This window comes from Nicotiana tabacum, chromosome 6 (assembly GCF_000715075.1).
Source record: "Nicotiana tabacum cultivar K326 chromosome 6, ASM71507v2, whole genome shotgun sequence".
Taxonomy (NCBI): domain Eukaryota; kingdom Viridiplantae; phylum Streptophyta; class Magnoliopsida; order Solanales; family Solanaceae; genus Nicotiana; species Nicotiana tabacum.
This window is the reverse complement of record NC_134085.1, coordinates 31,437,885-31,451,169: the sequence shown is the minus strand read 5'-3', so window position 1 is coordinate 31,451,169 and position 13,285 is coordinate 31,437,885.

The following is a 13,285-nucleotide window of genomic DNA, read 5'->3' as shown; positions in this document are numbered from 1 at the left end:
ATTGTCCTTTGACTTTGCTTTGCAGGGAGGAAATACCACAACCAACCACTTTTCTATATATGAACACAGCAAAGTGAAACCATCACGTTAGTGTTAGGGCATTTGACAGATAAACATATATCAGAGATGCAGTGCACCTAAGCAGTTAAACCGTTCTATCATGCATTCACTTCAGTTACGTGCGTCGTTCCGGCTTCTTGTAATTGGCCCCTTTGAAAATCTCCCGAACTTTCCTTTATTTCTCATTCTCTTTTTTTTTTATATTATTCCCTTTTTTTTCTAGTGGTGGTCGAATCTTATGGAGATTGCCTACGTATCATGACTCCGCATGAATCAGACCTTGCGTAGTTCGGACAAATAAAAGGAAAACAACAATAAAATAATTTTTTTTTTTTGGAATTTTCCATAAAACAAACTGGGTTTCAAAGGTTTAAAGATGACCTACAAACTCGAAAATCAAACAACCCATATATTCTAATAAAAAGAATTACAAACTCAAAAATAAACACCAGCTTCCTTTCCCCGTTTGCCAAATTCAACCAAAGGGCTATTTTTGTAAACATGGCCCCTTCCCAATTTCTCGTGAATTTTGAGGCCGGAGAGGATCTATTTTATGACATTTCACAAACTTGTTCGTTCTTTTACGAAAATAGCCTTTCGACAACTGAAAGATATTCTAAGGCTATCTCGGCCAGAATGGTTTAAGACATTGCCGAAGCTGAGGTGAAGTATAACAAGCTGCGCAAAAGAGTTCGAGAGTCTGAAGCTGAGCACATGTCGCAACATAAGACCGATATGGAAATGATTAATGAGTGGAAAGAGAGAGCTATTAAATCTAGCGAAAGGCTGGAATATTCGGAGTACAGTTTAATGGAATTGGAAGGTAAGATAAGAAAAAGAGTCACTGACTACCAGAATGCTGAGGGAAACGAATGAGAGCATTTGGCAAGGGCATTCTTACTGCTGAACATGCGCGAGATAGGAGAGTTGATCAACAATAGCATCCGGCCTGGAGAGGGTCCTTCTGGGACCAAGTAGATTGGGTTTACTTGCTTTCCTTTTAATGTCATAAGGCCAAGTGCCATTAGTAACATTATTTAGCGTCGTTTTGGGTCGTTTATTTTTACATTAATGAAATGAGGAAATTATTGGCACTGAATTTCTCCAAACCTATTTGTCACTAGGCCTACCTCGGGCACAATGAGGCTCCCAAATTAGGATACGAATTTACATTCCCGCAATATGTGTTTAAATATTGCAAACATCTTATAACCCTTACTAACTTGATTACATTTTGTTTTTCTTTATTCTTTATTTTCATCCCCTAGGGTTGGTTCGCACATACTGGCATCATCAACATATCACACCAGATCTAGAGGCCCTCTACCTCCTACTCCTCCAAGTAATACAAAGAACAGAGGGAAAGCTAAAATGGACGACTTAAGTGGTATTCGAGCGGAAAATGCAGAAACTTCAGACGGTCAGAGTACTCCGGCACCAAATGATTTAGTTTTAAGGTTGGAACAAAAGATACTGGAGCTACAGGGAGAACTTGAGCAGGTTCGCAACTTGGAAACCTATCCCTCACCCTCAATGTCCCCGATATCAACCAACAAAACACCAAAAACCCAGCGCCTCCCCAAAACATACCAAACCAGCATCCACAAAACCCTCTCACACCGTATCAGTATGCAACTCCACCTTAAAATCTCAATCCCTTACCAATACCAACTCCGCCACAACACCACCATCAACCAATCCAGTACCCACCAACCGCTACTTATCACACTCCACAACCCATCCCCGATCCTCAATACTCAACCAATGACCACCGTTATACCCAAGTTCCTGGCACTCACCAAAACAACCCTATATATATATATATATATATATATATATATATATATATATATATATATATATATGGAAATCGTACCTCACTCTACTCAACCAACCTCCAATACACCAGAATCCGCTTAGAAGGACCGGCTCATCAAGAACATGGCTGAGGAACTCAAGAAATTAACAATTAGGGTTCAGGGTGTCGAAGGAGGCAAAGGTATAAAGGGTTTGAATTATGAAGACATATGCATATAGCTGGATGTAGAACTGCCAGAGGGTTACGGACCTCCCAAGTTTGAGATGTTTGACGGTACAGGTGATCCCAGGATTTATCTAAGGACCTATTGTGACAAATTTGTCGAGGTCGAAAAGGATGAAAAGATCCAGATGAAGCTTTTCATGAGGAGTCTTACGGGAGATGCTTTGTCCTGGTACATCAGCCAGGATCCTAAGAAATTGTCCAACTGGGTGAGCATGGCATCTGATTTCATGGATCAATTCAGGTTCAACACAGAAAATGCACCGGATGTTTTTTACATTCAGAACCTCAACAAGAAGCCCACCGAAACTTTTCACGAGTATGCTACTTGATGGAGGTCAGAAACGGCCAAGGTCAGGCCAGCACTGGATGATGAACAAATGAACAAGTTCTTTGTCAGAGCATAGGATCAGCAATACTACAAAAGGTTGATGGTTATTAAAAACCACAAATTCTCTGATATCATCAAACTTGGTGAAAGGATCGAAGAAGACATCAAGAGCGGGATGATAACAAACTTTGAGGCACTACAGGCCACAAACGAAGCACTACAATCAGGCGGCATATCAAAAAAGAAAGACGTTGGGGCAGTAATGGTGGCGCAGGGCCCAAAATCTCCAATCACATACCAAACATCTCCACTCACATACCAATCACCTCCACCCATATACCAAACACCCCCACCCACATATCAAACACCTCCACCTATATATCAACCCTCATCTCCCAGATATCCCCAACCAGCCACTGTCTATCACACCTATAATTCCCAACCATCTCATTTCCAGTCACCTCTAACTCGTCAAAATTACCCAAGACCATGACCCAATTTCGACCGCAAACTACCTAGACAATACACCGCTATTACTGAACCCATCGACCAGCTGTATGAAAGGTTGAAGGTCGCTGGTTACGTCACTCTTATTCCTGCTATGGCAGTAGAGAACACATCCCAATGGGTCAACCCAAACAAAACATGTGCATACCATTCCGGTATGAAGGGGCACACCATTGACGAGTGCAAACATTGAAAGATAAAATCCATACACTGATTGACAACAAGGTCATATAGGCGAAAGACGTTGCACCCAATGTCTGCAACAATCCTCTCCCGGATCGTAGGGGTGGTGGGATACATGTGATAGAGATGGATGAAGAATGGGATCCTAAGGGGTCAATCGGGCTTATTCGAGAAGGCGATGACTTTAAACCTGCAGTCACACTTACCCCTATTGTAATACAGACTCGGTCACCAGTCGAGGTTGAGGTAGCTACATCGGTTCTATTTGAGGTAGAAGTAGCTCCACCTGCGGCCACCCCTGTTCCATTTGAAGTAGAAGTGGCCACACATTTCACAGTGACAATATCAACCACACCTCCTTTTGATTCAAAAGCAAAACCCTGGGATTACGTTGCCGAAGCTAGGAGAAAAGGAAAGGCAAAGATGGAAAAATTGGATGCTGCACAAGGAATGACTAGGACCGAAAGAATCTATACACCTGAACACTTGGGAGGACCAAGTAAGGATTCCACTACCAAATAGCCTGTCATTGAAACAGGACTAGATGACCTTTGGAGGAAAGTACAAGTAAGGGAATACTCCGTCATTGATCATTTGAACAAAACCCCAGCTCAGATATCCATCCTATCACTGTTGCAAAATTCGGAGGCGCACAAGAATGCTTTGATGAAGGTGTTAATTGAAGCTTACGTACCCAACAAAATCACCTGCAGAGAGATGGCCATCATGGTAAGGCAGGTGCTGGAAAGTCATAAGATAATCTTCCACGAGGACGAACTACTGCCTGAAGGATTGAATCATAGCCGAGCATTGCATATCACGGTACAATTTGAAGACAAATTCATTTCTAGAGTTCTGATCAATGGAGGTTCAAGCCTCAACATTTGTCCGTTGGATACTCTGAAAAGATTGGGCAAATTTTTCCATGAAATACGAGTAGGAAGCATGAACATGAAATCCTTTGATGGGTCTCAAAGGGCCACGATTGGGGAGATTAATCTTTGTTTGCAGATGGGGCCAACTTGGTTCGACGTCGAATTCCAAGTACTTGACATATCAGCTTCATACAATCTTCTGTTGGGCCAACCTTGGATATATGCCACTGGGGCTGGGGCTTCCACACTAAACCAGGCAGTAAAGTTCGAATGGAGCCATCAGGAGGTGATCATTCACGGGGATGGGAGTAACCCCATTTACACCAGTCAAACCATCCCGATTATTGGGAACAGAAGAAGGCAAGGAGGAGAAACCTATCATCAGATCGAACGTGTCAATGCCGTTAAGAAAGACAAATGGTGGAGTAACAAAATAGAGAGCATACTAGCATGGTCTGGGTATGAACCCGGCAAAGGGCTTGGGAAGAATCTCCAAGGCATTACCAAACCAATACAGCTGTAACGTCATGGTACTACCTTCGGGCTCGGATACCAATATACGTGGCAAGAGTATGATGACTAGTTGCCTCCATGGCGTGGACCTTATTACCCTCTCGAGCAACTAGTGCCACATCTGGGTCAGACTTTTCACCAAGCTGATAAAATATGGGGAACTGCAGAAGAAGAAGTATTAGTTGGGCTGAGGAATCTGTTCCTGGATGACGAAGACGTGGATTGCAGTGCAATAATTGAGGAGGAGGAGGAAGAAGGCCTCACTATTCAAACTATGGAGAAGGGAGCTGTTCTTAGGAACTGGACTGCCACACCATCCCGGGCCTGCCGAATTCCTAGTTAGCTTGGCAATCAGCTTAATTTTATTTCTATAGCCATGCTAGGCATTTAATATATTTTCAGTAATTTTGTTTTAAAGACTCACTTGTTTCAAATAAAGCTCGATTCATCGAGCCGTACTTGTTTTGGATATTTTCAGTTTTAATCAGCATTGCTATTATTATTCATTACTATCTTCCACACTTTTCTTTTTACAGCGTTGTTATTACTTTTCCTGATGAACCAGTGACTGTGACATATAATGAGGCAACGCAATATAAGGATAGTGACTCGGATGAGGAAGATGAAATACCTGAGGAGATTGTCAGAGAGGTTGAGAACTTTGAGAATAAGCCTAAGTCCAACCTGGACAAAAACAAAGCAGTAAATTTGGGAGACACCGAAACTGTCAAGGAGACTCGCATCAGCATTCACTTATCACCAACAAAGAAGGAGGAGTACATACGTTTCTTGAAGGAGTATGAGGATATCTTTGCATGGTCATAGGATGACATGACCGGTTTGAGCACGTCCATAGTGGCTAACAAGTTGCCTACCAATCCTATGTGTCCACCAGTGAAGCAAAAACTCAGGAAATTCAAACCAGATATGAGCCTGAAAATTAAGGAGGAAGTTACTAAGCAAATCAAAGCCAAAGTCCTCAGAGTGGTTGAGTACCCAACCTGGTTAGCCAACATTGTACCAGTTCTGAAGAAAGATGGGAAAGTCAAAGTATGTGTTGACTATCGAGACTTAACAGAGCAAGTCCCAAGGATGACTTTTCATTGCCAAATATACACATCCTGATCGACAATTACGCCAAGCATGAACTCCAATCCTTTGTAGATTGCTTCGTGGGTTATCACCAGATCTGGATGGATGAAGAAGACGTAGAGAAATTAGCTTTTATTGCACCATGGGGGGGTATACTACTACAAAATGATACCATTCGGTCTAAACAATGCTGGGGCTACTTACATGAGAGCCATGACAACCATTTTCCATGATATGATACACAAAGAAATAGAGGTGTATGTGGATAACGTCATTATCAAATCCAAGAGGCCGCAGATCACATAGCGAACTTGAAAAAGTTCTTTGACGGGTTTAGGAGGTACAACCTAAAACTGAACCCCGCAAAGTGTGCATTCGGGGTTCCCGCAGGAATGTTACTGGGATTCATTATCAGTCATTGAGTGATCGAGCTGGACCCGTCTAAAGTTAAGGCTATTCAGGAGTTACCGCCGCCCAGGAGCAAAAAGGACGTGATGAGATTCTTAGGATGTCTCAACTATATCAGTCGCTTCATAGCGCAGTCCACAGTTATATGTGAACCCGTCTTCAAAATGATGAGGAAAGATGTCGAAACAAGCTGGACCGAGGATTGTCAGAAAGCTTTCGACAAAACCAAGGAGTACCTGTCCACACCATCGGTCTTGGTCCTACCAGAGCCAGGTCGGCCTTTGCTACTCTATCTATCTGCATTAGATGGAGCCTTCGGATATGTTCTGGAACAACATGACGAGACAGGGAGAAAGGAGTAAGCCATATACTACCTAAGTAAGAAATTCACACCTTATGAAGCACGATACTCTCTGCTGGAACGCACTTGATGTGCTTTGACCTGGAAAGCTCAAAAATTAAGGCATTACTTCTACGCCTACACTACATACCTTATATCCAGGATAGACCCTCTGAAGTACATATTTCAGAAACCCATGACGATTGGGAAGTTAGCCAAGTAGTAGATACTATTAAGTGAGTTCGATATCGTCTATGTAACTCAAAAGGCGGTCAAAAGACAAGCATTGGCAGACCATCTTGCTGAAAATCCTATGGGAGGAGAATACGAACCCTTGAAAACATATTTTCCTGATGAAGAAGTGTCATTCTTAGGAGAGGACATTACTAAAGCATTCGATGGTTGGAGGATGTTCTTTGATGGAGCTACAAATTTCAAAGGAGTGGGCATTGAAGTGGTTTTGGTATCAGAAATAGGTCAACATTACCATGTATCTGCAAAGCTTAGATTTCGGTGCACTAACAACATGGCAAAATATGAAGCCTGCATACTAGGACTCAACATGGCAAAAATATGAAGCCTGCATACTAGGACTCAACATGGCAATTGACATGAAAATTCAGGAGCTGTTAGTAATCGGTGATTTAGATTTGCTTGTGCACCAGGTACGAGGAGAGTGGGCCACCAAGAATTCCAAGATATTGTCATATCTGCACCATGTATAGGAATTGAGAAAGAGGTTCACGAAGATAGATTTTCGACCTGTGCCCAGAATTCAGAATGAGTTTGCCGATGCATTGGCCACTTTGTCATCCATGATACAACATCCAGACAAGAATTTCATTGATCCCATCCCAGTGAGAATCCATAGTCAGCCGGCTTATTGTGCTCATGTTGAGGAGGAGACGGACGGAAAATCTTGGTTTCACGATATCAAAGAATATTTGGCAAAAGGAGAATATCCGGAGCATGCAAACCATACTCAGAAATGCATACTTCGGAGATTGTCCAATCATTTCTTCTACAGTGGAGGAAACTTGTACAGAAGAACCCCTGATTTGGGATTGCTAAGATGTGTCGACGAAAAAGAGTCTTCTAAGTTACTTGAGGAGATACATGCTGGGACCTGCGGTGCGCATATGAATGGTTTTGTCTTGGCCAAGAAAATACTTAGGGTCGGTTATTTTTTGATGACCATGGAGATAGGTTGCATCTAGTATGTCCGAAAATGCTACCAATGTCAAGTACATGCCGATATGATAAAAGTGCTGCCAAATAAGCTCAATGCAACAAGCTCACCTTAGCCATTCTCCGCATGGGGAATGGACGTCATCGGTTCGATTGAGCCTACTGCTTCAAACGGGCATAGGTTTATTTTAGTGGCCGCATCCTACAAGGCAGTAACTAAGAAAATTGTGGATGATTTTGTCCGCGACCGGATTGTTTTCCAGTTTGGAGTTCCAGAATCAGTCATCACTGACAATGCCTCCAATATCAATAGTGATCTCATGAAGACCATGTGTGAAATTTTCAAAATCAAGCACAAGAACTCCACAGCGTACAGACCTCAAATGAATGGAGCAGTAGAAGCCGCCAACAAAAACATCAAGAAGATACTAAGGAAGATGGTAGAAAACCACAAACAATGGCACGAGAAGCTACCCTTTTCTTTGTTGGGATACCGCACTACAATTCGCACATCAATCGGGGAAACTCCCTACAGCTAGTTTATGGTACTGAAGCTGTCATCCCAGCCGAGGTAGAGGTTCTTTCTCTAAGGATCATACAGAAAGCCAAACTCAGCGATGCAAAATGGATAAGGAGCCGCTACGAGCAATTGGCCCTTATAGATGAAAAACGAATGAATGCAATATGTCATGGTCAGCTTTATCAGAACAGAATGTCCAAAGCTTTCAACAAAAGGGTCAAGCCAAGACAGTTCGCGCCAGGACAACTGGTGCTGAAGAAGATCTTCCCACATCAAGATGAAGCCAAAGTGAAGTTCTCTCCCAACTAGCAAGGTCCTTACATGGTTCACAGGGTGCTAACAGAAGGAGCACTCATACTTGCAGAAATGGACGGAGAAGTCTGGCCAAAACCGATCAATTCATACGTAGTCAAGAGATACTATGTTTAGACTGTTTACATTTCTTCATCTGATGTAATTGAACTACGCTCGACCTGATTCCCTTTTAAGAAAGGATACGTAGGCAGTTTTGTGGGTTCGATCATATCATAATAAAATTTTCATTTCCCCCAGAACCAAAAACATGGGCAAAATTTTGAGGAGGACCCTCAAAATTCCGGAGGCAAGTCCAACCAACGCCATCGCATGCCAAAAAGTTAGAGATTGGTTAAGAAACTAGGGCAGAATTTCCGAAGAAGGTTCAACAAGTTCCGTCACTTGAAAAATGGCTGAAAATCATCTACCAAACTGGGGCAGAATTTTGAGGAAGGACCTCAAAATTCTAACACGAGAAAGCTGCAATGTCTCTAAAATATGTTACAGTCATTAGTTCATCTAAAACTACTTGATATTTCACTATGTTTTCTAAAATAGCGCTATTTTCATCAACCATTACATATTTTGGAAAACTTTATTTCCGTAGTAGCCAGGTGTTACCCAGGGAAGCTCAAACAAGGCCTCCAGAACAGAGGAGCAAAGCCAGCAAACAAAGTCACGAACCGGCCTCCCCATACAAAACTTAAAATTTTCTTTGAGCGCAAGCACATCTGACGTAACCATAACACTCGCAAATATATACACGCAGCAAAATCACTATCAATTGGGCCACCATACACCGAATATATCCCGAGCTAAGAAATATTCTACTCTTATTTGCTACTCGTTCTTTGCATGGGACTAAGCCCGGTCCCGCATATTGTATGAGGCTAAGCCCTGCCTCCATTTTGCATAAGGCTAAACACTGCCTTTTCTTTGCATGGGACTAAGCCATGTCTCGCATCCTGCATGAGACTAAGCTCTGTCTCCATCTTGCATGAGGCTAAGCCCTGCCTCCATATTTGCATAAGGCTAAGCACTGCCTTCTCTCTGCATGAGACTAAGCTCTGTCTCCATCTTGTATGAGGCTAAGCCCTGCCTCCATATTTGCATAAGGCTAAGCTATGCCTTCCACTTGGATGGGACTAAGCCCTGTCCCGAACGTTGCATGAGGCTAAGCCTTGCCTCCATATTTGCATAAGGCTAAGCTCTGACTTCCATTTGCATGGGATTAAGCCTTGTCCAACATCTTGCATGAGACTAAGCTCTATCTCCATTCCGCATAAGGCTAAACACCACCTTCTCATGGGACTAAGCATTGTCCCTCCTTGCATAAATGTTGCTCTATTTTAACACTATCTATTTGCTCCTCTTTCGGGCTAAGCTCTGCCCTCAACCTCACAATACTAAGCCTTGTCTTGTTAATTTTAGCATCATATTATTACATCTCATGGGCGGAAATATCGCCAACTTGTCCGAAGGCGTCATTGTCCGAAGGCATCATCCTCATAGCCGGAAGACACCATGCCATGGCCTGAGGATCTCTCAAATTTGCATATCATTATTCAAAGGCGTCATTGTTCAGAGGCACCATTTTCATGGCCTAAGAACATCATTTCATGGCCTGCGAATCTTCTATCTCACAATTCATGTCCCAAGACATCATAGTCTAAGGACGTCATCCACACCGTCCAAGGGCAATCTTTCATGGTCCAAAGGAAATTTGCATCACGTTTAAATTTTTGCAGTAATCTACATACTTGCATGCATCGTGTTTTGAGTTTGCAGGTGATCTCGGAGGTAACCGTTTTTCAAATATGAGCAACCTTCGCTCCGATTTCCGCTCATACCATCCTCACTTCACCATTCATAACCAATTATCATCAGTTACCCATCCTGCCTCGTGAAATCTAGCTATCTACCCTATAATACATCCGCTACGCTCCAAACTCACAATCATAACTCCACCCGACATTACACTTCACAAAAGGACCCTTTTCCATCGGCTTCATTCACCGTTGGGTCCAAAACTACACATGGCTTGATCCCTGTAAAACCAGGGGTATGTAGGCAGCTCAAAGACCTGAGTCTGGCCTCTATCTTTCAAAACATCCCATTCGGTCAAAATTGGTCATCATTTCTTTACCCGAAAACTCTTTCATCCTTCCCGGGTAAAGAGGGGAAGCTGTTGATATCCAATTTTTTCCTATAATATTTTAAAGTGCATATATACTTTCAAAACTATGCATTAGCATCAATTGATATTTTTTCATAATTTCAATATTTTTGAAATTAATTTATTCTAGTGTTTTATTTATATAAATAATTAAAAAATTGCATCACAAATGGCTCTATAACATTTCATTTATTTAATTTTGCTATTCATAGACATATTAAGTTCAAATGATTTCACAAATGGCCAAATGTACACATTTTGGTTACAATTGCAATAACTTTGCAACTATAGCCCATGCATGCATTATTACATTATTTTTACCAGAAAATAGCCTTTTATATTTTAAAATATTAAGTTATTATTTTAAAATATTTTCAGGCATGAAAACCATTTTTTACAACCTATTAGTTATTTTTTTAAAAATTGTTTTATCATTTAAGTGGGTATTTAACAAATAGCCCTCTTATTTTTGGATTTAGCCTAATTATCTAGCCCAATTTCGACCCCTAACCCACTAAGACCAGGCCCAAACCAATCAAACCCAACCACAATTAAACCTAACCCGACCCAGCCCCCTCATAATCTTGGCCATTGATCTTTAAGATCAACGGCCCTTATTTGTTCTTACCATTTTTAACCAAACAAACCCCCTAACCTAACTCATTTTGTCACGCCCGCTGCCCTTGAATCCCTCGTCTCCCTCTTCTCTCATAGACTCGCCCAAACCCTAGCGACATCACCTAAAATCTACCCTAAATCCCTTTGATTCCTACCTATTCCATGAGATTCCATGGCGATTTGAGGACCTACAGGCCTCTTACCTCTCCTGGTTCTTCGACCCTGTTGTTGCATGAAGGAATCTTGAAAAGATCAACTCAGATTTGGTTCAAAGACCATTCAAAGGCCTACCTATGGCCATTATCGTTTATGAGTACTATTTTCTTCCTATTTTCAGTACGAATCTATAACTTTGGACCAAGTCTCTTTCACCTCTGTTATTTTCAAAACCCTAATCTCATGGCTAATTGGGTCTATTCAGATCTTCGTAGATTTTAAACATCCTGAACATTGTTTGGTATTTTTCTTTGAAAAAACCTTTCTATTTTCCTTATCATTATTCAATTTCAGTGACTTCTCAGAGCTAGGGTTCGTCCTAAGTTCTCTTCAAATGATTTTTTCTTAATTTTCAAGTGTTAAACCTGATTATTCCTTTACTGGTTGGGCCAATTTTCGTGTATATGCTTAAACCCTAGGTAATTCTATTTATGGCACTGATTTCTTCAATTTTTCTTTTGTTATGTGTTTATTTCTGCCAATTAATTATCTTGGATGATTTTGTTAGGGATTTAAATCATATTTTCTCGTTCAAATGAGTATTTCTTTGTGATTTGCCTATTTGCCTTATTCGTGACTTTAATTAGTACCATTTTCATTAATTAGACTATTATTCTAATTTAGAAGTTTATATGGTATGATTGATTCTCTTACCTTATTTAAGTCCCAATTTGTACCGTTGATTGGCTCTTCCTATTCTAGAAGGGTCTTTCATGGATTCTTCTATATGATTTGATTGGTTAAATCCCCAATTAACTGGTTGATTTATTTGATTACCCTTGTTTTATGAATTGACATATCCTTACCTTATTTGTTCTTACCTCACTAAGTGCTATATATACTCTCATTTTGATTCTCTTAAACACGAACAGTAGTTCAGAATACACACACATACATTCAAACTCTCTCTTCTTTCTTTGCTACTTGTACTACTGTGGGTCTAGCCGGCTGAAAGCCAAGGCTAGATAGTGGAATTGTACCTGTTTTTTTTCATACTCTGCATTTTTCTCCTTTAACTGGTATGTCTCTAATTAAATTTTGAAACTTAACCTTATGTGTTCCATGTCTATACATCCATGTTTATCCCTGTATTAGTTATACAACTTGTTTTTTTGTTTACTATTATTAAGCATGTCTAAATTATGCATTATGTGTAATCAGCATATTTGACTTCACTTAGTTTCTTTGATACATGTACAACATGTTTACTTAGTCCCCTTACCCTCCCCCCTCCCTCTAATTGGTATGACTATGTTAGTTATTTAGTTTTCTAGTGCATTCAATTGGTCCTTATTGTGTCCAATTCTGTCCATCACATTTGTGTTTTCAACATGATTCTATTACATTCTTTCTCCATGTCTTAACTGTCTATCACCATGACTAACTTGTTCAGTAGACCCCTAGTTGATTTGCTGTATCAGTTTTCCCTGTTTATATGCTTTTAACCCTATATGTTTCCCAATTCCCTTCACCCCTTGTTTGTAAGGCTGCTTGTTAAGTGAATCTGGGTATTCTATGATTGATTAGGTTGTTTCCTGACTATGTTTTTCCTCAAAATGATTTCAAACTGTTGCTCCTACTCCTAGCATTCTCCTAGTATCTTTCAAATTGTTTCTGTATCTTTCCACTTCTAAGTTGTTTCACTAAGTCTTTCAATACTATGTCAAGCACTCTCACCCTACTCCTAGATTATTAAGTTTTGCCTCTCTGGTATGTGTACTACTTAGGGATCCTGGAGATCTCTCTGAACTCTGGCATACCAGGGCTGGCCCTTCCACACTGCACATAATCAATCCCAATTTGAGAAATGGTCTTGGTGTGGGCATTGCCTGGGATCCATGAGGTCCTTAGGGAACTCTGACACACCAAGGTACACATTACTGGCTGTGAGATGTTTGGTTTCTGATACTTTGTTGAAGGCCT